The sequence below is a fragment of the Lissotriton helveticus genome, chromosome 4_1, assembly GCF_964261635.1.
Source record: "Lissotriton helveticus chromosome 4_1, aLisHel1.1, whole genome shotgun sequence".
NCBI lineage: Eukaryota > Metazoa > Chordata > Amphibia > Caudata > Salamandridae > Lissotriton > Lissotriton helveticus.
Genome location: NC_136063.1, coordinates 969,690,722 through 969,718,503, shown reverse-complemented (window position 1 = coordinate 969,718,503; position 27,782 = coordinate 969,690,722). Strand labels below are relative to the sequence as shown.

The 27,782-nt window shown below is 32.9% G+C and overlaps 17 non-coding genes across 17 annotated transcripts; all 17 read right to left on the bottom strand.

Moving 5' to 3' along the window:
• Positions 1-626: 626 nt before the first annotated feature.
• On the bottom strand, positions 627-700 carry TRNAI-AAU (transfer RNA isoleucine (anticodon AAU)). Its single transcript has one exon. It is a non-coding gene; the product is annotated as a tRNA-Ile (tRNA).
• Positions 701-2,145: 1,445 nt separating this feature from the next.
• TRNAI-AAU (transfer RNA isoleucine (anticodon AAU)) lies at positions 2,146-2,219 on the bottom strand. The gene has a single exon. It is a non-coding gene; the product is annotated as a tRNA-Ile (tRNA).
• Positions 2,220-7,356: 5,137 nt separating this feature from the next.
• Positions 7,357-7,430, bottom strand: TRNAI-AAU (transfer RNA isoleucine (anticodon AAU)). The gene has a single exon. It is a non-coding gene; the product is annotated as a tRNA-Ile (tRNA).
• A 790-nt stretch (positions 7,431-8,220) lies between these two features.
• Positions 8,221-8,294, bottom strand: TRNAI-AAU (transfer RNA isoleucine (anticodon AAU)). Its single transcript has one exon. It is a non-coding gene; the product is annotated as a tRNA-Ile (tRNA).
• A 2,962-nt stretch (positions 8,295-11,256) lies between these two features.
• TRNAI-AAU (transfer RNA isoleucine (anticodon AAU)) lies at positions 11,257-11,330 on the bottom strand. The gene has a single exon. It is a non-coding gene; the product is annotated as a tRNA-Ile (tRNA).
• Positions 11,331-12,773: 1,443 nt separating this feature from the next.
• TRNAI-AAU (transfer RNA isoleucine (anticodon AAU)) lies at positions 12,774-12,847 on the bottom strand. The gene has a single exon. It is a non-coding gene; the product is annotated as a tRNA-Ile (tRNA).
• A 580-nt stretch (positions 12,848-13,427) lies between these two features.
• TRNAI-AAU (transfer RNA isoleucine (anticodon AAU)) lies at positions 13,428-13,501 on the bottom strand. The gene has a single exon. It is a non-coding gene; the product is annotated as a tRNA-Ile (tRNA).
• Positions 13,502-14,290: 789 nt separating this feature from the next.
• TRNAI-AAU (transfer RNA isoleucine (anticodon AAU)) lies at positions 14,291-14,364 on the bottom strand. Its single transcript has one exon. It is a non-coding gene; the product is annotated as a tRNA-Ile (tRNA).
• Positions 14,365-15,808: 1,444 nt separating this feature from the next.
• On the bottom strand, positions 15,809-15,882 carry TRNAI-AAU (transfer RNA isoleucine (anticodon AAU)). The gene has a single exon. It is a non-coding gene; the product is annotated as a tRNA-Ile (tRNA).
• A 1,445-nt stretch (positions 15,883-17,327) lies between these two features.
• On the bottom strand, positions 17,328-17,401 carry TRNAI-AAU (transfer RNA isoleucine (anticodon AAU)). The gene has a single exon. It is a non-coding gene; the product is annotated as a tRNA-Ile (tRNA).
• A 1,444-nt stretch (positions 17,402-18,845) lies between these two features.
• Positions 18,846-18,919, bottom strand: TRNAI-AAU (transfer RNA isoleucine (anticodon AAU)). The gene has a single exon. It is a non-coding gene; the product is annotated as a tRNA-Ile (tRNA).
• Positions 18,920-19,499: 580 nt separating this feature from the next.
• TRNAI-AAU (transfer RNA isoleucine (anticodon AAU)) lies at positions 19,500-19,573 on the bottom strand. The gene has a single exon. It is a non-coding gene; the product is annotated as a tRNA-Ile (tRNA).
• Positions 19,574-20,363: 790 nt separating this feature from the next.
• Positions 20,364-20,437, bottom strand: TRNAI-AAU (transfer RNA isoleucine (anticodon AAU)). Its single transcript has one exon. It is a non-coding gene; the product is annotated as a tRNA-Ile (tRNA).
• A 1,443-nt stretch (positions 20,438-21,880) lies between these two features.
• On the bottom strand, positions 21,881-21,954 carry TRNAI-AAU (transfer RNA isoleucine (anticodon AAU)). Its single transcript has one exon. It is a non-coding gene; the product is annotated as a tRNA-Ile (tRNA).
• A 1,435-nt stretch (positions 21,955-23,389) lies between these two features.
• On the bottom strand, positions 23,390-23,463 carry TRNAI-AAU (transfer RNA isoleucine (anticodon AAU)). Its single transcript has one exon. It is a non-coding gene; the product is annotated as a tRNA-Ile (tRNA).
• Positions 23,464-24,897: 1,434 nt separating this feature from the next.
• On the bottom strand, positions 24,898-24,971 carry TRNAI-AAU (transfer RNA isoleucine (anticodon AAU)). The gene has a single exon. It is a non-coding gene; the product is annotated as a tRNA-Ile (tRNA).
• A 579-nt stretch (positions 24,972-25,550) lies between these two features.
• TRNAI-AAU (transfer RNA isoleucine (anticodon AAU)) lies at positions 25,551-25,624 on the bottom strand. The gene has a single exon. It is a non-coding gene; the product is annotated as a tRNA-Ile (tRNA).
• Positions 25,625-27,782: the final 2,158 nt, after the last annotated feature.

The window sequence follows — 27,782 nt, the reverse complement described above, 5'->3', positions numbered from 1 at the left end:
GATTTTCATACTTAGTGTTAGAACTTAGAACCATTAACGTTTTTTCCATGTGGTTAAGCAATAAATAAATATTCATCACCTATATTGAATTGATTCATCTAATCATTTTATCAGCTTCTCCTCAAAGAAAATATAGAGATACACATGATACAGTAGAAAATACATCTATTTTCAACATTAAAGGAGCATCAAGTATTGGCTTGGAGACTGATTGAAAGTATGTCCTTGGCGTTTTTAACTTCATGCTCTAACAGACTAAACTAATAGAGTCACTAAATATATAGCATACTACTGAAGATGAAGCAGATGATGAAGTCCTACTGATTGTTAATCCGGGATAGTTGGAAAGCTTATATTCAGCTGTTTACATTCATAGTATCTTTATATATTATCAACAAGACTAAACAAAAATGATCTCAATAAATTGCAATAAATAAGAGATTTAGTTACTTGGCGTTAGAACTTAGAACCATTAATAGATATTCCAGGCGCTTTAAGAATAGTAATTAATTCTATAATTATATCAAATGTATTCATCCAATCCTTCAAGCAGCATTTGATCCAAGGAGATAAACAGTCCAAAATGAGACACAAGAAAAATTCATCTTTTTTCAAAGAATTAAACTTGGCCTGTACAGGGATCAAACCTGTGACCTTGGCGTTATTAGCACCACGCTCTAACCAACTGAGCTAACAGGCCAATTTGCACATCTTCTGGAGGACCAGCACAGGAAGCAGTGCTAATGATAGTTCAACCAGGAGATTTGGAAAGCTTAATTTCAGCTGTTTAATATGAATTAACTTTCATATTATCAACATGAAGGAACTAATATGACTTCAAAAAAATTGCAATACAAAAGAGATTTCCATACTTAGTGTTAGAATTTTGAACCAGTAACGTTTTTTCCACGTGGTTTAGCAATAAATAAATATTCATCACCTATATTCAATTGATTCATCTAATCATTCTATCAGCTTCTGCGCAAAGGAAATATGGAGGTAAACATGATACAGAAGAAAATACATCTATTTTCAACATTAAAGGAGCTTCAAGTATTGGCTTGGAGACTGATTGAAATTATGTCCTTTGCGTTTTTAACTTCATGCTCTAACAGACTAAACTAATAGGCTCACTAAATATATAGAATACTTTTGAAGAATTAGCAGATGATGAAATGCTACTGATTCCATCCAATCCTTCAAGCAGCGTGTGATTCAAGGAGATAAACAGTCCAAAATGAGACCCAAGAAAAATTCATCTTTGTTCAAACAATTAAACTTGGCCTGTACAGGGAGCGAACCTGTGACCTTGGCGTTATTAGCACCACACTCTAACCATCTGAGCTAACAGGCCATTTTGCACAACTACCTGGAGGTCCAGCAAATGAAGAAGGGCAAATGATAGTTAACCCAGGAGATTTGGAAAGCTTAATTTCAGCAGTTTACCATGAAGTTATTGTTATATCTTATCAACATGAAGAAACTAATATGACTTAAAAAAAATTACAATACAAAAGAGATTTTCATACTTAGTGTTAGAACTTAGAACCATTAACGTTTTTTCCATGTGGTTAAGCAATAAATAAATATTCATCACCTATATTGAAATGATTCATCTAATCATTTTATCAGCTTCTCCTCAAAGGAAATAAAGAGATAAACATGATACAGTAGAAAATACATCTATTTTCAACATTAAAGGAGCATCAAGTATTGGCTTGGAGACTGATTGAAAGTATGTCCTTGGCGTTTTTAACTTCATGCTCTAACAGACTAAACTAATAGAGTCACTAAATATATAGCATACTACTGAAGATGAAGCAGATGATGAAGTCCTACTGATTGTTAATCCGGGATAGTTGGAAAGCTTATATTCAGCTGTTTACATTCATAGTATCTTTATATATTATCAACAAGACTAAACAAAAATTGATCTCAATAAATTGCAATAAATAAGAGATTTAGTTACTTGGCGTTAGAACTTAGAACCATTAATAGATATTCCAGGCGCTTTAAGAATAGTAATTAATTCTATAATTATATCAAATGTATTCATCCAATCCTTCAAGCAGCGTTTGATCCAAGGAGATAAACAGTCCAAAATGAGACACAAGAAAAATTCATCTTTTTTCAAAGAATTAAACTTGGCCTGTACAGGGATCGAACCTGTGACCTTGGTGTTATTAGCACCACGCTCTAACCAACTGAGCTAACAGGCCAATTTGCACATCTTCTGGAGGACCAGCACAGGAAGCAGTGCTAATGATAGTTCAACCAGGAGATTTGGAAAGCTTAATTTCAGCTGTTTAATATGAATTAACTTTCATATTATCAACATGAAGAAACTAATATGACTTCAAAAAAATTGCAATACAAAAGAGATTTCCATACTTAGTGTTAGAATTTTGAACCAGTAACGTTTTTTCCACGTGGTTTAGCAATAAATAAATATTCATCACCTATATTCAATTGATTCATCTAATCATTCTATCAGCTTCTGCGCAAAGGAAATATGGAGGTAAACATGATACAGAAGAAAATACATCTATTTTCAACATTAAAGGAGCTTCAAGTATTGGCTTGGAGACTGATTGAAATTATGTCCTTTGCGTTTTTAACTTCATGCTCTAACAGACTAAACTAATAGGCTCACTAAATATATAGAATACTTTTGAAGAATTAGCAGATGATGAAATGCTACTGATTCCATCCAATCCTTCAAGCAGCGTGTGATTCAAGGAGATAAACAGTCCAAAATGAGACCCAAGAAAAATTCATCTTTGTTCAAACAATTAAACTTGGCCTGTACAGGGAGCGAACCTGTGACCTTGGCGTTATTAGCACCACACTCTAACCATCTGAGCTAACAGGCCATTTTGCACAACTACCTGGAGGTCCAGCAAATGAAGAAGGGCAAATGATAGTTAACCCAGGAGATTTGGAAAGCTTAATTTCAGCAGTTTACCATGAAGTTATTGTTATATCTTATCAACATGAAGAAACTAATATGACTTAAAAAAAATTACAATACAAAAGAGATTTTCATACTTAGTGTTAGAACTTAGAACCATTAACGTTTTTTCCATGTGGTTAAGCAATAAATAAATATTCATCACCTATATTGAAATGATTCATCTAATCATTTTATCAGCTTCTCCTCAAAGGAAATAAAGAGATAAACATGATACAGTAGAAAATACATCTATTTTCAACATTAAAGGAGCATCAAGTATTGGCTTGGAGACTGATTGAAAGTATGTCCTTGGCGTTTTTAACTTCATGCTCTAACAGACTAAACTAATAGAGTCACTAAATATATAGCATACTACTGAAGATGAAGCAGATGATGAAGTCCTACTGATTGTTAATCCGGGATAGTTGGAAAGCTTATATTCAGCTGTTTACATTCATAGTATCTTTATATATTATCAACAAGACTAAACAAAAATGATCTCAATAAATTGCAATAAATAAGAGATTTAGTTACTTGACGTTAGAACTTAGAACCATTAATAGATATTCCAGGCGCTTTAAGAATAGTAATTAATTCTATAATTATATCAAATGTATTCATCCAATCCTTCAAGCAGCGTTTGATCCAAGGAGATAAACAGTCCAAAATGAGACACAAGAAAAATTCATCTTTTTTCAAAGAATTAAACTTGGCCTGTACAGGGATCGAACCTGTGACCTTGGTGTTATTAGCATCATGCTCTAACCAACTGAGCTAACAGGCCAATTTGCACATCTTCTGGAGGACCAGCACAGGAAGCAGTGCTAATGATAGATCAACCGGGAGATTTGGAAAGCTTAATTTCAGCTGTTTAATATGAATTAACTTTCATATTATCAACATGAAGAAACTAATATGACTTCAAAAAAATTGCAATACAAAAGAGATTTCCATACTTAGTGTTAGAATTTTGAACCAGTAACGTTTTTTCCACGTGGTTTAGCAATAAATAAATATTCATCACCTATATTCAATTGATTCATCTAATCATTCTATCAGCTTCTGCGCAAAGGAAATATGGAGGTAAACATGATACAGAAGAAAATACATCTATTTTCAACATTAAAGGAGCTTCAAGTATTGGCTTGGAGACTGATTGAAATTATGTCCTTTGCGTTTTTAACTTCATGCTCTAACAGACTAAGCTAAAAGGCTCACTAAATATATAGAATACTTTTGAAGAATTAGCAGATGATGAAATGCTACTGATTCCATCCAATCCTCCAAGCAGCGTGTGATTCAAGGAGATAAACAGTCCAAAATGAGACACAAGAAAAATTAATCTTTGTTCAAACAATTAAACTTGGCCTGTACAGGGATCGAACCTGTGACCTTGGCATTATTAGCACCACGCTCTAACCATCTGAGCTAACAGGCCATTTTGCACAACTACCTGGAGGTCCAGCATATGAAGAAGGGCAAATGATAGTTAACCCAGGAGATTTGGAAAGCTTAATTTCAGCAGTTTACCATGAAGTTATTGTTATATATTATCAACATGAAGAAACTAATATGACTTAAAAAAATTACAATACAAAAGAGATTTTCATACTTAGTGTTAGAACTTAGAACCATTAACGTTTTTTCCATGTGGTTAAGCAATAAATAAATATTCATCACCTATATTGAATTGATTCATCTAATCATTTTATCAGCTTCTCCTCAAAGGAAATATAGAGATAAACATGATACAGTAGAAAATACATCTATTTTCAACATTAAAGGTGCATCAAGTATTGGCTTGGAGACTGATTGAAAGTATGTCCTTGGCGTTTTTAACTTCATGCTCTAACAGACTAAACTAATAGTCTCACTAAATATATAGTATACAATCGAAGATGAAGCTGATGATGAAGTCCTACTGATTGTTAATCCGGGATAGTTGGAAAGCTTATATTCAGCTGTTTACATTCATAGTATCTTTATATATTATCAACAAGACTAAACAAAAATTATCTAAATAAATTGCAATAAATAAGAGATTTAGTTACTTGGCGTTAGAACTTAGAACCATTAATAGATATTCCAGGCGCTTTAAGAATAGTAATTAATTCCATAATTATATCAAATGTATTCATCCAATCCTTCAAGCAGCGTTTGATCCAATGAGATAAACAGTCCAAAATGAGACACAAGAAAAATTCATCTTTTTTCAAAGAATTAAACTTGGCCTGTACAGGGATCGAACCTGTGACCTTGGCGTTATTAGCATCACGCTCTAACCAACTGATCTAACAGGCCAATTTGCATATCTTTTGGACGACCAGCACAGGAAGCAGTGCTAATGATAGTTCAACCGGGAGATTTGGACAGCTTAATTTCAGCTGTTTAATATGAATTAACTTTCATGTTATCAACATGAAGAAACTAATATGACTTCAAAAAAATTGCAATACAAAAGAGATTTCCATACTTAGTGTTAGAATTTTGAACCAGTAACGTTTTTTCCACGCAGTTTAGCAATAAATAAATATTCATCACCTATATTCAATTGATTCATCTAATCATTCTATCAGCTTCTGCGCAAAGGAAATATAGAGGTAAACATGATACAGAAGAAAATACATCTATTTTCAACATTAAAGGAGCATCAAGTATTGGCTTGGAGACTGATTGAAATAATGTCCTTTGCGTTTTTAACTTCATGCTCTAACAGACTAAACTAATAGGCTCACTAAATATATAGAATACTTTTGAAGAATTAGCAGATGATGAAATGCTACTGATTCCATCCAATCCTTCAAGCAGCGTGTGATTCAAGGAGATAAACAGTCCAAAATGAGACACTAGAAAAATTCATCTTTTTTCAAACAATTAAACTTGGCCTGTACAGGGATCGAACATGTGACCTTGGCGTTATTAGCACCTCGCTCAAACCATCTGAGCTAACAGGCCATTTTGCACAACTACCAGGAGGTCCAGCAAATGAAGAAGGGCAAATAATAGTTAACCCAGGAGATTTGGAAAGCTTAATTTCAGCAGTTTATCATGAAGTTATTGACTGTTATATATTATCAACGTGAAGAAACTAATATGACTTAAAAACAATTACAATACAAAAGAGATTTTCATACTTAGTGTTAGAACTTAGAACCATTAACGTTTTTTCCATGTGGTTAAGCAATAAATAAATATTCATCACCTATATTGAATTGATTCATCTAATCATTTTATCAGCTTCTCCTCAAAGAAAATATAGAGATAAACATGATACAGTAGAAAATACATCTATTTTCAACATTAAAGGAGCATCAAGTATTGGCTTGGAGACTGATTGAAAGTATGTCCTTGGCGTTTTTAACTTCATGCTCTAACAGACTAAACTAATAGAGTCACTAATTATATAGTATACTACTGAAGATGAAGCAGATGATGAAGTCCTACTGATTGTTAATCCGGGATAGTTGGAAAGCTTATATTCAGCTGTTTACATTCATAGTATCTTTATATATTATCAACAAGACTAAACAAAAATGATCTCAATAAATTGCAATAAATAAGAGATTTAGTTACTTGGCGTTAGAACTTAGAACCATTAATAGATATTCCAGGCGCTTTAAGAATAGTAATTAATTCTATAATAATATCAAATGTATTCATCCAATCCTTCAAGCAGCGTTTGATCCAAGGAGATAAACAGTCCAAAATGAGACACAAGAAAAATTCATCTTTTTTCAAAGAATTAAACTTGGCCTGTACAAGGATCAAACCTGTGACCTTGGCGTTATTAGCACCACGCTCTAACCGACTGAGCTAACAGGCCAATTTGCACATCTTCAGGAGGACCAGCACAGGAAGCAGTGCTAATGATAGTTCAACCGGGAGATTTGGAAAGCTTAATTTCAGCTGTTTAATATGAATTAACTTTCATATTATCAACATGAAGAAACTAATATGACTTCAAAAAAATTGCAATACAAAAGAGATTTCCATACTTAGTGTTAGAATTTTGAACCAGTAAAGTTTTTTCCACGCAGTTTAGCAATAAATAAATATTCATCACCTATATTCAATTGATTCATCTAATCATTCTATCAGCTTCTGCGCAAAGGAAATATAGAGGTAAACATGATACAGAAGAAAATACATATTTTTTCAACATTAAAGGAGCATCAAGTATTGGCTTGGAGACTGATTGAAATAATGTCCTTTGCGTTTTTAACTTCATGCTCTAACAGACTAAACTAATAGGCTCACTAAATATATAGAATACTTTTGAAGAATTAGCAGATGATGAAATGCTACTGATTCCATCCAATCCTTCAAGCAGCGTGTGATTCAAGGAGATAAACAGTCCAAAATGAGACACTAGAAAAATTCATCTTTGTTCAAACAATTAAACTTGGCCTGTACAGGGATCGAACCTGTGACCTTGGCGTTATTAGCACCACGCTCTAACCATCTGAGCTAACAGGCCATTTTGCACAACTACCTGGAGGTCCAGCAAATGAAGAAGGGCAAATGATAGTTAACCCAGGAGATTTGGAAAGCTTAATTTCAGCAGTTTACCATGAAGTTATTGTTATATATTATCAACATGAAGAAACTAATATGACTTAAAAAAAATTACAATACAAAAGAGATTTTCATACTTAGTGTTAGAACTTAGAACCATTAACGTTTTTTCCATGTGGTTAAGCAATAAATAAATATTCATCACCTATATTGAATTGATTCATCTAATCATTTTATCAGCTTCTCCTCAAAGGAAATATAGAGATAAACATGATACAGTAGAAAATACATCTATTTTCAACATTAAAGGAGCATCAAGTATTGGCTTAGAGACTGATTGAAAGTATGTCCTTGGCGTTTTTAACTTCATGCTCTAACAGACTAAACTAATAGAGTCACTAAATATATAGCATACTACTGAAGATGAAGCAGATGATGAAGTCCTACTGATTGTTAATCCGGGATAGTTGGAAAGCTTATATTCAGCTGTTTACATTCATAGTATCTTTATATATTATCAACAAGACTAAACAAAAATGATCTCAATAAATTGCAATAAATAAGAGATTTAGTTACTTGGCGTTAGAACTTAGAACCATTAATAGATATTCCAGGCGCTTTAAGAATAGTAATTAATTCTATAATTATATCAAATGTATTCATCCAATCCTTCAAGCAGCATTTGATCCAAGGAGATAAACAGTCCAAAATGAGACACAAGAAAAATTCATCTTTTTTCAAAGAATTAAACTTGGCCTGTACAGGGATCGAACCTGTGACCTTGGCGTTATTAGCACCACGCTCTAACCAACTGAGCTAACAGGTCAATTTGCACATCTTCTGGAGGACCAGCACAGGAAGCAGTGCTAACGATAGTTCAAACGGGAGATTTGGAAAGCTTAATTTCAGCTGTTTAATATGAATTAACTTTCATATTATCAACATGAAGAAACTAATATGACTTCAAAAAAATTGCAATACAAAAGAGATTTCCATACTTAGTGTTAGAATTTTGAACCAGTAACGTTTTTTCCACGTGGTTTAGCAACAAATAAATATTCATCACCTATATTCAATTGATTCATCTAATCATTCTATCAGCTTCTGCGCAAAGGAAATATGGAGGTAAACATGATACAGAAGAAAATACATCTATTTTCAACATTAAAGGAGCTTCAAATATTGGCTTGGAGACTGATTGAAATTATGTCCTTTGCGTTTTTAACTTCATGCTCTAACAGACTAAACTAATAGGCTCACTTAATATATAGAATACTTTTGAAGAATTAGCAGATGATGAAATGCTACTGATTCCATCCAATCCTTCAAGCAGCGTGTGATTCAAGAAGATTAACAGTCCAAAATGAGACACAAGAAAAATTCATCTTTGTTCAAACAATTGAACTTGGTCTGTACAGGGATCGAACCTGTGACCTTGACGTTATTAGCACCACGCTCTAACCATCTGAGCTAACAGGCCATTTTGCACAACTACCTGGAGGTCCAGCAAATGAAGAAGGGCAAATTATAGTTAACCCAGGAGATTTGGAAAGCTTAATTTCAGCAGTTTACCATGAAGTTATTGTTATATATTATCAACATGAAGAAACTAATATGACTTAAAAAAAATTACAATACAAAAGAGATTTTCATACTTAGTGTTAGAATTTAGAACCATTAACGTTTTTTCCATGTGGTTAAGCAATAAATAAATATTCATCACCTATATTGAATTGATTCATCTAATCATTTTATCAGCTTCTCTTCAAAGGAAATATAGAGATACACATGATACAGTAGAAAATACATCTATTTTCAACATTAAAGGAGCATCAAGTATTGGCTTGGAGACTGATTGAAAGTATGTCCTTGGCGTTTTTAACTTCATGCTCTAACAGACTAAACTAATAGAGTCACTAAATATATAGCATACTACTGAAGATGAAGCAGATGATGAAGTCCTACTGATTGTTAATCCGGGATAGTTGGAAAGCTTATATTCAGCTGTTTACATTCATAGTATCTTTATATATTATCAACAAGACTAAACAAAAATGATCTCAATAAATTGCAATAAATAAGAGATTTAGTTACTTGGCGTTAGAACTTAGAACCATTAATAGATATTCCAGGCGCTTTAAGAATAGTAATTAATTCTATAATTATATCAAATGTATTCATCCAATCCTTCAAGCAGCATTTGATCCAAGGAGATAAACAGTCCAAAATGAGACACAAGAAAAATTCATCTTTTTTCAAAGAATTAAACTTGGCCTGTACAGGGATCAAACCTGTGACCTTGGCGTTATTAGCACCACGCTCTAACCAAGTGAGCTAACAGGCCAATTTTCACATCTTCTGGAGGACCAGCACAGGAAGCAGTGCTAATGATAGTTCAACCAGGAGATTTGGAAAGCTTAATTTCAGCTGTTTAATATGAATTAACTTTCATATTATCAACATGAAGGAACTAATATGACTTCAAAAAAATTGCAATACAAAAGAGATTTCCATACTTAGTGTTAGAATTTTGAACCAGTAACGTTTTTTCCACGTGGTTTAGCAATAAATAAATATTCATCACCTATATTCAATTGATTCATCTAATCATTCTATCAGCTTCTGTGCAAAGGAAATATGGAGGTAAACATGATACAGAAGAAAATACATCTATTTTCAACATTAAAGGAGCTTCAAGTATTGGCTTGGAGACTGATTGAAATTTTGTCCTTTGCGTTTTTAACTTCATGCTCTAACAGACTAAACTAATAGGCTCACTAAATATATAGAATACTTTTGAAGAATTAGCAGATGATGAAATGCTACTGATTCCAGCCAATCCTTCAAGCAGCGTGTGATTCAAGGAGATAAACAGTCCAAAATGAGACACAAGAAAAATTCATTTTTGTTCAAACAATTAAACTTGGCCTGTAGAGGGATCGAACCTGTGACCTTGGTGTTATTAGCAACACACTCTAACCATCTGAGCTAACAGGCCATTTTGCACAACTACCTGGAGGTCCAGCAAATGAAGAAGGGCAAATGATAGTTAACCCAGGAGATTTGGAAAGCTTAATTTCAGCAGTTTACCATGAAGTTATTGTTATATATTATCAACATGAAGAAACTAATATGACTTAACAAATATTACAATACAAAAGAGATTTTCATACTTAGTGTTAGAACTTAGAACCATTAACGTTTTTTCCATGTGGTTAAGCAATAAATAAATATTCATCACCTATATTGAATTGATTCATCTAATCATTTTATCAGCTTCTCCTCAAAGGAAATATAGAGATAAACATGATACAGTAGAAAATACATCTATTTTCAACATTAAAGGAGCATCAAGTATTGGCTTGGAGACTGATTGAAAGTATGTCCTTGGCGTTTTTAACTTCATGCTCTAACAGACTAAACTAATAGAGTCACTAAATATATAGCATACTACTGAAGATGAAGCAGATGATGAAGTCCTACTGATTGTTAATCCGGGATAGTTGGAAAGCTTATATTCAACTGTTTACATTCATAGTATCTTTATATATTATCAACAAGACTAAACAAAAATGATCTCAATAAATTGCAATAAATAAGAGATTTAGTTACTTGGCGTTAGAACTTAGAACCATTAATAGATATTCCAGGCGCTTTAAGAATAGTAATTAATTCTATAATTATATCAAATGTATTCATCCAATCCTTCAAGCAGCGTTTGATCCAAGGAGATAAACAGTCCAAAATGAGACACAAGAAAAATTCATCTTTTTTCAAAGAATTAAACTTGGCCTGTACAGGGATCGAACCTGTGACCTTGGCGTTATTAGCACCACGCTCTAACCAACTGAGCTAACAGGCCAATTTGCACATCTTCTGGAGGACCAGCACAGGAAGCAGTGCTAATGATAGTTCAACCGGGAGATTTGGAAAGCTTAATTTCAGCTGTTTAATATGAATTAACTTTCATATTATCAACACGAAGAAACTAATATGACTTCAAAAAAATTGCAATACAAAAGAGATTTCCATACTTAGTGTTAGAATTTTGAACCAGTAACGTTTTTTCCACGTGGTTTAGCAATAAATAAATATTCATCACCTATATTCAATTGATTCATCTAATCATTCTATCAGCTTCTGCGCAAAGGAAATATGGAGGTAAACATGATACAGAAGAAAATACATCTATTTTCAACATTAAAGGAGCATCAAGTATTGGCTTGGAGACTGATTGAAATTATGTCCTTTGCGTTTTTAACTTCATGCTCTAACAGACTAAACTAATAGGCTCACTAAATATATAGAATACTTTTGAAGAATTAGCAGATGATGAAATGCTACTGATTCCATCCAATCCTTCAAGCAGCGTGTGATTCAAGGAGATAAACAGTCCAAAATGAGACACAAGAAAAATTCATCTTTGTTCAAACAATTAGACTTGGCCTGTACAGGGATCGAACCTGTGACCTTGGCGTTATTAGCACCACGCTCTAACCATCTGAGCTAAAAGGCCATTTTGCACAGCTAGCTGGAGGTCCAGCATATGAAGAAGGGCAAATGATAGTTAACCCAGGAGATTTGGAAAGCTTAATTTCAGCAGTTTACCATGAAGTTAGTGTTATATATTATCAACATGAAGAAACTAATATGACTTAAAAAAATTACAATACAAAAGAGATTTACATACTTAGTGTTAGAACTTAGAACCATTAGCATTTTTTCCATGTGGTTAAGCAATAAATAAATATTCATCACCTATATTGAATTGATTCATCTAATCATTTGATCAGCTTCTCCTCAAAGGAAATATAGAGATAAACATGATACAGTAGAAAATACATCTATTTTCAACATTAAAGGAGCATCAAGTATTGGCTTGGAGACTGATTGAAAGTATGTCCTTGGCGTTTTTAAGTTCATGCTCTAACAGACTAAACTAATAGAGTCACTAAATATATAGCATACTATTGAAGATGAAGCAGATGATGAAGTCCTACTGATTGTTAATCCGGGATAGTTGGAAAGCTTATATTCAGCTGTTTACATTCATAGTATCTTTATATATTATCAACAAGACTAAAAAAAAATGATCTTAATAAATTGCAATAAATAAAAGATTTAGTTACTTGGCGTTAGAACTTAGAACCATTATTAGATATTCCAGGCGCTTTAAGAATAGTAATTAATTCTATAAATATATCAAATGTATTCATCCAATCCTTCAAGCAGCGTTTGATCCAAGGAGATAAACAGTCCAAAATGAGACACAAGAAATATTCATCTTTTTCCAAAGAATTAAACTTGGCCTGTACAGGGATCGAACCTGTGACCTTGGCGTTATTAGCACCACGCTCTAACCAACTGAGCGAACAGGCCAATTTGCACATCTTCTGGAGGATCAGCACAGGAAGCAGTGCTAATGATAGTTCAACCGGGAGATTTGGAAAGCTTAATTTCAGCTGTTTAATATGAATTAACTTTCATATTATCAACATGAAGAAACTAATATGACTTCAAAAAAATTGCAATACAAAAGAGATTTCCATACTTAGTGTTAGAATTTTGAACCAGTAACGTTTTTTCCACGTGGTTTAGCAATAAATAAATATTCATCACCTATATTCAATTGATTCATCTAATCATTCTATCTGCTTCTGCGCAAAGGGAATATGGAGGTAAACATGATACAGAAGAAAATACATCTATTTTCAACATTAAAGGAGCATCAAGTATTGGCTTGGAGACTGATTGAAATTATGTCCTTTGCGTTTTTAACTTCATGCTCTAACAGACTAAACTAATAAGCTCACTAAATATATAGAATACTTTTGAAGAATTAGCAGATGATGAAATGCTACTGATTCCATCCAATCCTTCAAGCAGCGTGTGATTCAAGGAGATAAACAGTCCAAAATGAGACACAAGAAAAATTCATCTTTGTTCAAACAATTAAACTTGGCCTGTACAGGGATCGAACCTGTGACCTTGGCGTTATTAGCACCACGCTCTAACCATCTGAGCTAACAGGCCATTTTGCACAGCTAGCTGGAGGTCCAGCATATGAAGAAGGGCAAATGATAGTTAACCCAGGAGATTTGGAAAGATTAATTTCAGCAGTTTACCATGAAGTTATTGTTATATATTATCAACATGAAGAAACTAATATGACTTAAAAAAATTACAATACAAAAGAGATTTACATACTTAGTGTTAGAACTTAGAACCATTAACGTTTTTTCCATGTGGTTAAGCAATAAATAAATATTCATCACCTATATTGAATTGATTCATCTAATCATTTTATCAGCTTCTCCTCAAAGGAAATATAGAGATAAACATGATACAGTAGAAAATACATCTATTTTCAACGTTAAAGGAGCATCAAGTATTGGCTTGGCGACTGATTGAAAGTATGTCCTTGTCGTTTTTAACTTCATGCTCTAACAGACTAAACTAATAGAGTCACTAAATATATAGCATACTATTGAAGATGAAGCAGATGATGAAGTCCTACTGATTGTTAATCCGGGATAGTTGGAAAGCTTATATTCAGCTGTTTACATTCATAGTATCTTTATATATTATCAACAAGACTAAACAAAAATGATCTCAATAAATTGCTATAAATAAGAGATTTAGTTACTTGGCGTTAGAACTTAAAACCATTAATAGATATTCCAGGCGCTTTAAGAATAGTAAATAATTCTATAATTATATCAAATGTATTCATCCAATCCTTCAAGCTGCGTTTGATCCAAGGAGATAAACAGTCCAAAATGAGACACAAGAAAAATTCATCTTTTTTCAAAGAATTAAACTTGGCCTGTACAGGGATCGAACCTGTGACCTTGGCGTTATTAGCACCACGCTCTAACCAACTGAGCTAACAGGCCAATTTGCACATCTTCTGTAGGACCAGCACAGGAAGCAGTGCTAATGATAGTTCAACCGGGAGATTTGGAAAGCTTAATTTCAGCTGTTTAATATGAATTACCTTTCATATCATCAACATGAAGAAACTAATATGACTTCAAAAAAATTGCAATACAAAAGAGATTTCCATACTTAGTGTTAGAATTTTGAACCAGTAACGTTTTTTCCACGTGGTTTAGCAATAAATAAATATTCATCACCTATATTCAATTGATTCATCTAATCATTCTATCAGCTTCTGTGCAAAGGAAATATGGAGGTAAACATGATACAGAAGAAAATACATCTATTTTCAACATTAAAGGAGCTTCAAATATTGGCTTGGAGACTGATTGAAATTATGTCCTTTGCGTTTTTAACTTCATGCTCTAACAGACTAAACTAATAGGCTCACTAAATATATAGAATACTTTTGAAGAATTAGCAGATGATGAAATGCTACTGATTCCAACCAACCCTTCAAGCAGCGTGTGATTCAAGAAGATTAACAGTCCAAAATGAGACACAAGAAAAATTCATCTTTGTTCAAACAATTGAACTTGGCCTGTACAGGGATCGAACCTGTGACCTTGGCGTTATTAGCACCACGCTCTAACCATCTGAACTAACAGGCCATTTTGCACAACTACCTGGAGGTCCAGCAAATGAAGAAGGGCAAATGATAGTTAACCCAGGAGATTTGGAAAGCGTAATTTCAGCAGTTTACCATGAAGTTATTGTTATATATTATCAACATGAAGAAACTAATATGACTTAAAAAAAATTACAATACAAAAGAGATTTTCATACTTAGTGTTAGAACTTAGAACCATTAACGTTTTTTCCATGTGGTTAAGCAATAAATAAATATTCATCACCTATATTGAATTGATTCATCTAATCATTTTATCAGCTTCTCCTCAAAGGAAATATAGAGATAAACATGATACAGTAGAAAATACATCTATTTTCAACATTAAAGGAGCATCAAGTATTGGCTTGGAGACTGATTGAAAGTATGTCCTTGGCGTTTTTAACTTCATGCTCTAACAGACTAAACTAATAGAGTCACTAAATATATAGCATACTATTGAAGATGAAGCAGATGATGAAGTCCTACTGATTGTTAATCCGGGATAGTTGGAAAGCTTATATTCAGCTGTTTACATTCATAGTATCTTTATATATTATCAACAAGACTAAACAAAAATGATCTCAATAAATTGCAATAAATAAAAGATTTAGTTACTTGGCGTTAGAACTTAGAACCATTAATAGATATTCCAGGCGCTTTAAGAATAGTAATTAATTCTATAAATATATCAAATGTATTCATCCAATCCTTCAAGCAGCGTTTGATCCAAGGAGATAAACAGTCCAAAATGAGACACAAGAAATATTCATCTTTTTTCAAAGAATTAAACTTGGCCTGTACAGGGATCGAACCTGTGACCTTGGCGTTATTAGCACCACGCTCTAACCAACTGAGCTAACAGGCCAATTTACACATCTTCTGGAGGACCAGCACAGGAAGCAGTGCTAATGATAGTTCAACCGGGAGATTTGGAAAGCTTAATTTCAGCTGTTGAATATGAATTAACTTTCATATTATCAACATGAAGAAACTAATATGACTTCAAAAAAATTGCAATACAAAAGAGATTTCCATACTTAGTGTTAGAATTTTAAACCAGTAACGTTTTTTCCACGTGGTTTAGCAATAAATAAATATTCATCACCTATATTCAATTGATTCATCTAATCATTCTATCAGCTTCTGCGCAAAGGAAATATGGAGGTAAACATGATACAGAAGAAAATACATCTATTTTCAACATTAAAGGAGCATCAAGTATTGGCTTGGAGACTGATTGAAATTATTTCCTTTGCGTTTTTAACTTCATGCTCTAACAGACTAAACTAATAGGCTCACTAAATATATAGAATACTTTTGAAGAATTAGCAGATGATGAAATGCTACTGATTCCATCCAATCCTTCAAGCAGCGTGTGATTCAAGGAGATAAACAGTCCAAAATGAGACACAAGAAAAATTCATCTTAGTTCAAACAATTAAACTTGGCCTGTACAGGGATTGAACCTGTGACCTTGGTGTTATTAGCACCACGCTCTAACCATCTGAGCTAACAGGCCATTTTGCACAGCTAGCTGGAGGTCCAGCATATGAAGTAGGACAAATGATAGTTAACCCAGGAGATTTGGAAAGCTTAATTTCAGCAGTTTACCATGAAGTTATTGTTATATATTATCAACATGAAGAAACTAATATGACTTAAAAAAAAATTACAATACAAAAGAGATTTACATACTTAGTGTTAGAACTTAGAACCATTAACGTTTTTTCCATGTGGTTAAGCAATAAATAAATATTCATCACCTATATTGAATTGATTCATCTAATCATTTTATCAGCTTCTCCTCAAAGGAAATATAGAGATAAACATGATACAGTAGAAAATACATCTATTTTCAACATTAAAGGAGCATCAAGTATTGGCTTGTAGACTGATTGAAAGTATGTCCTTGTCGTTTTTAACTTCATGCTCTAACAGACTAAGCTAATAGAGTCACTAAATATATAGCATACTATTGAAGATGAAGCAGATGATGAAGTCCTACTGATTGTTAATCCGGGATAGTTGGAAAGCTTATATTCAGCTGTTTACATTCATAGTATCTTTATATATTATCAACAAGACTAAACAAAAATAATCTCAATAAATTGCTATAAATAAGAGATTTAGTTACTTGGCGTTAGAACTTAGAACCATTAATAGATATTCCAGGCGTTTTAAGAATAGTAATTAATTCTATAATTATATCAAATGTATTCATCCAGTCCTTCAAGCAGCGTTTGATCCAAGGAGATAAACAGTCCAAAATGAGATACAAGAAAAATTAATCTTTTTTCAAAGAATTAAACTTGGCCTGTACAGGGATCGAACCTGTGACCTTGGCGTTATTAGCACCACGCTCTAACCAACTGAGCTAAAAGGCCAATTTGCACATCTTCTGGAGGACCAGCACAGGAAGCAGTGCTAATGATAGTTCAACCGGGAGATTTGGAAAGCTTAATTTCAGCTGTTTAATATGAATTAACTTTCATATTATCAACATGAAGAAACTAATATGACTTCAAAAAAATTGCAATACAAAAGAGATTTCCATACTTAGTGTTAGAATTTTGAACCAGTAACGTTTTTTCCACGTGGTTTAGCAATAAATAAATATTCATCACCTATATTCAATTGATTCATCTAATCATTCTATCAGCTTCTGCGCAAAGGAAATATGGAGGTAAACATGATACAGAAGAAAATACATATATTTTCAACATTAAAGGAGCTTCAAATATTGGCTTGGAGACTGATTGAAATCATGTCCTTTGCGTTTTTAACTTCATGCTCTAACAGACTAAACTAATAGGCTCACTGAATATATAGAATACTTTTGAAGAATTAGAAGATGATGAAATGCTACTGATTCCATCCAATCCTTCAAGCAGCGTGTGATTCAAGAAGATTAACAGTCCAAAATGAGACACAAGAAAAATTCATCTTTGTTCAAACAATTGAACTTGGCATGTACAGGGATCGAACCTGTGACCTTGGTGGTATTAGCACCACGCTCTAACCATCTGAGCTAACAGGCCATTTTGCACAACTATCTGGAGGTCCAGCAAATGAAGAAGGGCAAATGATAGTTAACCCAGGAGATTTGGAAAGCTTAATTTCAGCAGTTTACCATGAAGTTATTGTTATATATTATCAACATGAAGAAACTAATATGACTTAAAAAAAATTACAATACAAAAGAGATTTTCATACTTAGTGTTAGAACTTAGAACCATTAACGTTTTTTCCATGTGGTTAAGCAATAAATAAATATTCATCACCTATATTGAATTGATTCATCTAATCATTTTATCAGCTTCTCCTCAAAGGAAATATAGAGATAAACATGATACAGTAGAAAATACATCTATTTTCAACATTAAAGGAGCATCAAGTATTGGCTTGGAGACTGATTGAAAGTATGTCCTTGTCGTTTTTAACTTCATGCTCTAACAGACTAAACTAATAGAGTCACTAAATATATAGCATACTATTGAAGATGAAGCAGATGATGAAGTCCTATTGATTGTTAATCTGGGATAGTTGGAAAGCTTATATTCAGCTGTTTACATTCATAGTATCTTTATATATTATCAACAAGACTAAACAAAAATGATCTCAATAAATTGCTATAAATAAGAGATTTAGTTACTTGACGTTAGAACTTAGAACCATTAATAGATATTCCAGGCGCTTTAAGAATAGTAATTAATTCTATATTTATATCAAATGTATTCATCCAATCCTTCAAGCAGCGTTTGATCCAAGGAGATAAACAGTCCAAAATGAGACACAAGAAAAATTCATCTTTTTTCAAAGAATTAAACTTGGCCTGTACAGGGATCGAACCTGTGACCTTGGCGTTATTAGCACCACGCTCTAACCAACTGAGCTAAAAGGCCAATTTGCACATCTTCTGGAGGACCAGCACAGGAAGCAGTGCTAATGATAGTTCAACCGGGAGATTTGGAAACCTTAATTTCAGCTGTTTAATATGAATTAACTTTCATATCATCAACATGAAGAAACTAATATGACTTCAAAAAAATTGCAATACAAAAGAGATTTCCATACTTAGTGTTAGAATTTTGAACCAGTAACGTTTTTTCCACGTGGTTTAGCAATAAATAAATATTCATCACCTATATTCAATTGATTCATCTAATCATTCTATCAGCTTCTACGCAAAGGAAATATGGAGGTAAACATGATACAGAAGAAAATACATCTATTTTCAACATTAAAGGAGCATCAAGTATTGGCTTGGAGACTGATTGAAATTATGTCCTTTGCGTTTTTAACTTCATGCTCTAACAGACTAAACTAATAGGCTCACTAAATATATAGAATACTTTTGAAGAATTAGCAGATGATGAAATGCTACTGATTCCATCCAATCCTTCAAGCAGCGTGTGATTCAAGGAGATAAACAGTCCAAAATGAGACACAAGAAAAATTCAACTTTGTTCAAACAATTAGGCTTGGCCTGTACAGGGATCGAACCTGTGACCTTGGCGTTATTAGCACCACGCTCTAACCATCTGAGCTAACAGGCCATTTTGCACAGCTAGCTGGAGGTCCAGCATATGAAGAAGGGCAAATGATAGTTAACCCAGGAGATTTGGAAAGCTTAATTTCAGCAGTTTACCATGAAGTTATTGTTATATATTATCAACATGAAGAAACTAATATGACTTAAAAAAAATTACAATACAAAAGAAATTTACATACTTAGTGTTAGAACTTAGAACCATTAACGTTTTTTCCATGTGGTTAAGCAATAAATAAATATTCATCACCTATATTGAATTGATTCATCTAATCATTTTATCAGCTTCTCCTCAAAGGAAATATAGAGATAAACATGATACAGTAGAAAATACATCTATTTTCAACATTAAAGGAGCATCAAGTATTGGCTTGTAGACTGATTGAAAGTATGTCCTTGTCGTTTTTAACTTCATGCTCTAACAGACTAAACTAATAGAGTCACTAAATATATAGCATACTATTGAAGATGAAGCAGATGATGAAGTCCTACTGATTGTTAATCCGGGATAGTTGGAAAGCTTATATTCAGCTGTTTACATTCATAGTATCTTTATATATTATCAACAAGACTAAACAAAAATGATCTCAATAAATTGCAATAAATAAAAGATTTAGTTACTTGGCGTTAGAACTTAGAACCATTAATAGATATTCCAGGCGCTTTAAGAATAGTAATTAATTCTATAAATATATCAAATGTATTCATCCAATCCTTCAAGCAGCGTTTGATCCAAGGAGATAAACAGTCCAAAATGAGACACAAGAAATATTCATCTTTTTTCAAAGAATTAAACTTGGCCTGTACAGGGATCGAACCTATGACCTTGGCGTTATTAGCACCACGCTCTAACCAACTGAGCTAACAGGCCAATTTACGCATCTTCTGGAGGACCAGCACAGGAAGCAGTGCTAATGATAGTTCAACCGGGAGATTTGGAAAGCTTAATTTCAGCTGTTGAATATGAATTAACTTTCATATTATCAACATGAAGAAACTAATATGACTTCAAAAAATTGCAATACAAAAGAGATTTCCATACTTAGTGTTAGAATTTTAAACCAGTAACGTTTTTTCCACGTGGTTTAGCAATAAATAAATATTCATCACCTATATTCAATTGATTCATCTAATCATTCTATCAGCTTCTGCGCAAAGGAAATATGGAGGTAAACATGATACAGAAGAAAATACATCTATTTTCAACATTAAAGGAGCATCAAGTATTGGCTTGGAGACTGATTGAAATTATTTCCTTTGCGTTTTTAACTTCATGCTCTAACAGACTAAACTAATAGGCTCACTAAATATATAGAATACTTTTGAAGAATTAGCCGATGATGAAATGCTACTGATTCCATCCAATCCTTCAAGCAGCGTGTGATTCAAGAAGATTAACAGTCCAAAATGAGACACAAGAAAAATTCATCTTAGTTCAAACAATTAAACTTGGCCTGTACAGGGATTGAACCTGTGACCTTGGTGTTATTAGCACCACGCTCTAACCATCTGAGCTAACAGGCCATTTTGCACAGCTAGCTGGAGGTCCAGCATATGAAGTAGGACAAATGATAGTTAACCCAGGAGATTTGGAAAGCTTAATTTCAGCAGTTTACCATGAAGTTATTGTTATATATTATCAACATGAAGAAACTAATATGACTTAAAAAAAATTACAATACAAAAGAGATTTACATACTTAGTGTTAGAACTTAAAACCATTAACGTTTTTTCCATGTGGTTAAGCAATAAATAAATATTCATCACCTATATTGAATTGATTCATCTAATCATTTTATCAGCTTCTCCTCAAAGGAAATATAGAGATAAACATGATACAGTAGAAAATACATCTATTTTCAACATTAAAGGAGCATCAAGTATTGGCTTGTAGACTGATTGAAAGTATGTCCTTGTCGTTTTTAACTTCATGCTCTAACAGACTAAACTAATAGAGTCACTAAATATATAGCATACTATTGAAGATGAAGCAGATGATGAAGTCCTACTGATTGTTAATCCGGGATAGTTGGAAATCTTATATTCAGCTGTTTACATTCATAGTATCTTTATATATTATCAACAAGACTAAACAAAAATGATCTCAATAAATTGCTATAAATAAGAGATTTAGTTACTTGGCGTTAGAACTTAGAACCATTAATAGATATTCCAGGCGTTTTAAGAATAGTAATTAATTCTATAATTATATCAAATGTATTCATCCAGTCCTTCAAGCAGCGTTTGATCCAAGGAGATAAACAGTCCAAAATGAGATACAAGAAAAATTAATCTTTTTTCAAAGAATTAAACTTGGCCTGTACAGGGATCGAACCTGTGACCTTGGCGTTATTAGCACCACGCTCTAACCAACTGAGCTAAAAGGCCAATTTGCACATCTTCTGGAGGACCAGCACAGGAAGCAGTGCTAATGATAGTTCAACCGGGAGATTTGGAAACCTTAATTTCAGCTGTTTAATATGAATTAACTTTCATATCATCAACATGAAGAAACTAATATGACTTCAAAAAAATTGCAATACAAAAGAGATTTCCATACTTAGTGTTAGAATTTTGAACCAGTAACGTTTTTTCCACGTGGTTTAGCAATAAATAAATATTCATCACCTATATTCAATTGATTCATCTAATCATTCTATCAGCTTGGAAATATAGAGGTAAACATGATACAGAAGAAAATACATCTATTTTCAACATTAAAGGAGAATCAAGTATTGGCTTGGAGACTGATTGAAATTATGTCCTTTGCGTTTTTAACTTCATGCTCTAACAGACTAAACTAATAGGCTCACTAAATATATAGAATACTTTTGAAGAATTAGCAGATGATGAAATGCTACTGATTCCATCCAATCCTTCAAGCAGCGTGTGATTCAAGGAGATAAACAGTCCAAAATGAGACACAAGAAAAATTCATCTTAGTTCAAACAATTAAACTTGGCCTGTACAGGGATTGAACCTGTGACCTTGGTGTTATTAGCACCACGCTCTAACCATCTGAGCTAACAGGCCATTTTGCACAGCTAGCTGGAGGTCCAGCATATGAAGTAGGACAAATGATAGTTAACCCAGGAGATTTGGAAAGCTTAATTTCAGCAGTTTACCATGAAGTTATTGTTATATATTATCAACATGAAGAAACTAATATGACTTAAAAAAAATTACAATACAAAAGAGATTTACATACTTAGTGTTAGAACTTAGAACCATTAACGTTTTTTCCATGTGGTTAAGCAATAAATAAATATTCATCACCTATATTGAATTGATTCATCTAATCATTTTATCAGCTTCTCCTCAAAGGAAATATAGAGATAAACATGATACAGTAGAAAATACATCTATTTTCAACATTAAAGGAGCATCAAGTATTGGCTTGTAGACTGATTGAAAGTATGTCCTTGTCGTTTTTAACTTCATGCTCTAACAGACTAAACTAATAGAGTCACTAAATATATAGCATACTATTGAAGATGAAGCAGATGATGAAGTCCTACTGATTGTTAATCCGGGATAGTTGGAAATCTTATATTCAGCTGTTTACATTCATAGTATCTTTATATATTATCAACAAGACTAAACAAAAATGATCTCAATAAATTGCTATAAATAAGAGATTTAGTTACTTGGCGTTAGAACTTAGAACCATTAATAGATATTCCAGGCGTTTTAAGAATAGTAATTAATTCTATAATTATATCAAATGTATTCATCCAGTCCTTCAAGCAGCGTTTGATCCAAGGAGATAAACAGTCCAAAATGAGATACAAGAAAAATTAATCTTTTTTCAAAGAATTAAACTTGGCCTGTACAGGGATCGAACCTGTGACCTTGGCGTTATTAGCACCACGCTCTAACCAACTGAGCTAAAAGGCCAATTTGCACATCTTCTGGAGGACCAGCACAGGAAGCAGTGCTAATGATAGTTCAACCGGGAGATTTGGAAACCTTAATTTCAGCTGTTTAATATGAATTAACTTTCATATCATCAACATGAAGAAACTAATATGACTTCAAAAAAATTGCAATACAAAAGAGATTTCCATACTTAGTGTTAGAATTTTGAACCAGTAACGTTTTTTCCACGTGGTTTAGCAATAAATAAATATTCATCACCTATATTCAATTGATTCATCTAATCATTCTATCAGCTTGGAAATATAGAGGTAAACATGATACAGAAGAAAATACATCTATTTTCAACATTAAAGGAGAATCAAGTATTGGCTTGGAGACTGATTGAAATTATGTCCTTTGCGTTTTTAACTTCATGCTCTAACAGACTAAACTAATAGGCTCACTAAATATATAGAATACTTTTGAAGAATTAGCAGATGATGAAATGCTACTGATTCCATCCAATCCTTCAAGCAGCGTGTGATTCAAGGAGATAAACAGTCCAAAATGAGACACTAGAAAAATTAATCTTTTTTCAAACAATTAAACTTGGCCTGTACAGGGATTGAACCTGTGACCCTGGCGTTATTAGCACCACGCTCTAACCATCAGAGCTAACAGGTCATTTTGCACAACTACCTGGAGGTCCAGCAAATGAAGAAGGGCAAATGATAGTTAACCCAGGAGATTTGGAAAGCTTAATTTCAGCAGTTTACCATGAAGTTATTGTTATATATTATCAACATGAAGAAACTAATATGACTTAAAAAAAATTACAATACAAAAGAGATTTTCATACTTAGTGTTAGAACTTAGAACCATTAACATTTTTTCCATGTGGTTAAACAATAAATAAATATTCATCACCTATATTGAATTGATTCATCTAATCATTTTATCAGCTTCTCCTCAAAGGAAATATAGAGATAAACATGATACAGTAGAAAATACATATATTTTCAACATTAAAGGAGCATCAAGTATTGGCTTGGAGACTGATTGAAAGTATGTCCTTGGCGTTTTTAACTTGATGCTCTAACAGACTAAACTAATAGAGTCACTAAATATATAGCATACTATTGAAGATGAAGCAGATGATGAAGTCCTACTGATTGTTAATCCGGGATAGTTGGAAAGCTTATATTCAGCTGTTTAGATTCATAGTATCTTTATATATTATCAACAAGACTAAAAAAAATGATCTTAATAAATTGCAATAAATAACAGATTTAGTTACTTGGTGTTAGAACTTAGAACCATTATTAGATATTCCAGGCGCTTTAAGAATAGTAATTAATTCTATAAATATATCAAATGTATTCATCCAATCCTTCAAGCAGCGTTTGATCCAAAGAGATAAACAGTCCAAAATGAGACACAAGAAATATTCATCTTTTTTCAAAGAATTAAACTTGGCCTGTACAGGGATCGAACCTGTGACCTTGGCGTTATTAGCACCACGCTCTAACCAACTGAGCTAACAGGCCAATTTGCACATCTTCTGGAGGACCAGCACAGGAAGCAGTGCTAATGATAGTTCAACCGGGAGATTTGGAAAGCTTAATTTCAGCTGTTTAATATGAATTAACTTTCATATTATCAACATGAAGAAACTAATATGACTTCAAAAAAATTGCAATACAAAAGAGATTTCCATACTTAGTGTTAGAATTTTGAACCAGTAACGTTTTTTCCACGTGGTTTAGCAATAAATAAATATTCATCACCTATATTCAATTGATTCATCTAATCATTCTATCAGCTTCTACGCAAAGGAAATATGGAGGTAAACATGATACAGAAGAAAATACATCTATTTTCAACATTAAAGGAGCATCAAGTATTGGCTTGGAGACTGATTGAAATTATGTCCTTTGCGTTTTTAACTTCATGCTCTAACAGACTAAACTAATAGGCTCACTAAATATATAGAATACTTTTGAAGAATTAGCAGATGATGAAATGCTACTGATTCCATCCAATCCTTCAAGCAGCGTGTGATTCAAGGAGATAAACAGTCCAAAATGAGACACAAGAAAAATTCATCTTTGTTCAAACAATTAGACTGGCCTGTACAGGGATCGAACCTGTGACCTTGGCGTTATTAGCACCACGCTCTAACCATCTGAGCTAACAGGCCATTTTGCACAGCTAGCTGGAGGTCCAGCATATGAAGAAGGGCAAATGATAGTTAACCCAGGAGATTTGGAAAGCTTAATTTCAGCAGTTTACCATGAAGTTATTGTTATATATTATCAACATGAAGAAACTAATATGACTTAAAAATAATTACAATACAAAAGAAATTTACATACTTAGTGTTAGAACTTAGAACCATTAACGTTTTTTCCATGTGGTTAAGCAATAAATAAATATTCATCACCTATATTGAATTGATTCATCTAATCATTTTATCAGCTTCTCCTCAAAGGAAATATAGAGATAAACATGATACAGTAGAAAATACATCTATTTTCAACATTAAAGGAGCATCAAGTATTGGCTTGGAGACTGATTGAAAGTATGTCCTTGTCGTTTTTAACTTCATGCTCTAACAGACTACACTAATAGAGTCACTAATTATATAGCATACTATTGAAGATGAAGCAGATGATGAAGTCCTACTGATTGTTAATCCGGGATAGTTGGAAAGCTTATATTCAGCTGTTTACATTCATAGTATCTTTATATATTATCAACAAGACTAAACAAAAATGATCTCAATAAATTGCTATAAATAAAAGATTTAGTTACTTGGCGTTAGAACTTAGAACCATTAATAGATATTCCAGGCGCTTTAAGAATAGTAATTAATTCTATAATTATATCAAATGTATTCATCCAATCCTTCAAGCTGCGTTTGATCCAAGGAGATAAACAGTCCAAAATGAGACACAAGAAAAATTCATCTTTTTTCAAAGAATTAAACTTGGCCTGTACAGGGATCGAACCTGTGACCTTGGCGATATTAGCACCACGCTCTAACTAACTGAGCTAACAGGCCAATTTGCACATCTTCTGTAGGACCAGCACCGGAAGCAGTGCTAATGATAGTTCAACCGGGAGATTTGGAAAGCTTAATTTCAGCTGTTTAATATGAATTAACTTTCATATTATCAACATGAAGAAACTAATATGACTTCAAAAAAATTGCAATACAAAAGAGATTTCCATACTTAGTGTTAGAATTTTGAACCAGTAAAGTTTTTTCCACGTGGTTTAGCAATAAATAAATATTCATCACCTATATTCAATTGATTCATCGAATCATTCTATCAGCTTCTGTGCAAAGGAAATATGGAGGTAAACATGATACAGAAGAAAATACATCTATTTTCAACATTAAAGGAGCTTCAAATATTGGCTTGGAGACTGATTGAAATTATGTCCTTTGCGTTTTTAACTTCATGCTCTAACAGACTAAACTAATAGGCTCACTAAATATATAGAATACTTTTGAAGAATTAGCAGATGATGAAATGCTACTGATTCCATCCAACCCGTCAAGCAGCGTGTGATTCAAGAAGATTAACAGTCCAAAATGAGACACAAGAAAAATTCATCTTTGTTCAAACAATTGAACTTGGCCTGTACAGGGATCAAACCTGTGACCTTGGCGTTATTAGCACCACGCTCTAACCATATGAGCTAACAGGCCATTTTGCACAACTACCTGGAGGTCCAGCAAATGAAGAAGGGCAAATGATAGTTAACCCAGGAGATTTGGAAAGCGTAATTTCAGCAGTTTACCATGAAGTTATTGTTATATATTATCAACATGAAGAAACTAATATGACTTAAAAAAAATTACAATACAAAAAAGATTTTCATACTTAGTGTTAGAACTTAGAACCATTAACGTTTTTTCCATGTGGTTAAGCAATAAATATATATTCATCACCTATATTGAATTGATTCATCTAATCATTTTATCAGCTTCTCCTCAAAGGAAATATAGAGATAAACATGATACAGTAGAAAATACATCTATTTTCAACATTAAAGGAGCATCAAGTATTGGCTTGGAGACTGATTGAAAGTATGTCCTTGGCGTTTTTAACTTCATGCTCTAACAGACTAAACTAATAGAGTCACTAAATATATAGCATACTATTGAAAATGAAGCAGATGATGAAGTCCTACTGATTGTTAATCCGGGATAGTTGGAAAGCTTATATTCAGCTGTTTACATTCATAGTATCTTTATATATTATCAACAAGACTAAACAAAAATGATCTCAATAAATTGCAATAAATAAAAGATTTAGTTACTTGGCGTTAGAACTTAGAACCATTAA